The following is a 1,062-nucleotide window of genomic DNA, read 5'->3' on the forward strand; positions in this document are numbered from 1 at the left end:
CTACATTTCCATGTAGCATCAGTAGAATTTTTCTTGCCCAGGATGAACTGTGAGGCCTATTTACATATTTAATACTTCTACTTTAGAAAGTCAGTGTAATGGAAATGCTGAAAACAGGAACTCATTTTTTTCCATTCTGACGAGGGTCAAGCCTCTCACAAGAGAGAAATATAAATGATATCAGCTTTACTGAAATAGAAAACAAAAATCCTGAGTATATTATGCAACTCCAGCACCTCAAGGACTAACAACAAGAACTTCTGCTTAAATACAAGTTCATCTACCTGAAAATCAGGGTGATCAGAGCATAACAATAAAGCACAGCGTTACTATTATCCACAGCTATTTTTTAAACACTAAATCCTTCTACCTTTTTCTGTATTTTTTTTCCCAAAGGAAGTTTAAAGAACCCAGATCTGTAAACTCGAAGTCCTAAAGCAAGTAGCAAAACACAAATAATGGCATTGCAGAAAAAGAAGGAAAATAGGTAGAACAGACTACAATGATTTCCACCTTTTCACCGCTGAATTTTCAGCTGCGACTTCTTACAGGAAACCAAATGCAGACAGAAACAGACTGTGCAAGTTGATACTGCTCCAAATGAGGACAGGATCGGATCCTCGTCCACTCTCGGCATTTTGATGTGATTTTACTGATCTTCCAGCCAGGTAAAGTAATTTCTAGAGTTCGCAATCGTTTCCGTATTTTATTTTACGAGCAAAAGGAGCCCGCCACTCGGCCCGCCGCAGGCCAGCGGGGTACACTCGCTAACCCTCTCACGGGGCAGGGCGGTGTCCTGACTGGAAAACTACCAGTCCCAGGAGGCACTGTCCCCCAGTCGGGGAGGTGCGAACACGCTCCTCGCGCAGTGCACGCTGGGATTTGGAGTTTAGGCCGCTCCCGACTGCCGCGGCGGTGCGCAGTGATCCTGTGCCAACGGGCGCCCAGAAGCGCGGGAAGGGTCGCCCTCGCGGCCTTGCCGTCACGTGGTCCGGGGAGGCGGTGCTTGCGCAGCGTGGAAGGGCAACGCTGGGCGGAGGTTACTAGGTAACGGTGTGTATC

Source organism: Phaethon lepturus, unplaced genomic scaffold (assembly GCF_000687285.1).
Source record: "Phaethon lepturus isolate BGI_N335 unplaced genomic scaffold, ASM68728v1 scaffold14309, whole genome shotgun sequence".
NCBI lineage: Eukaryota > Metazoa > Chordata > Aves > Phaethontiformes > Phaethontidae > Phaethon > Phaethon lepturus.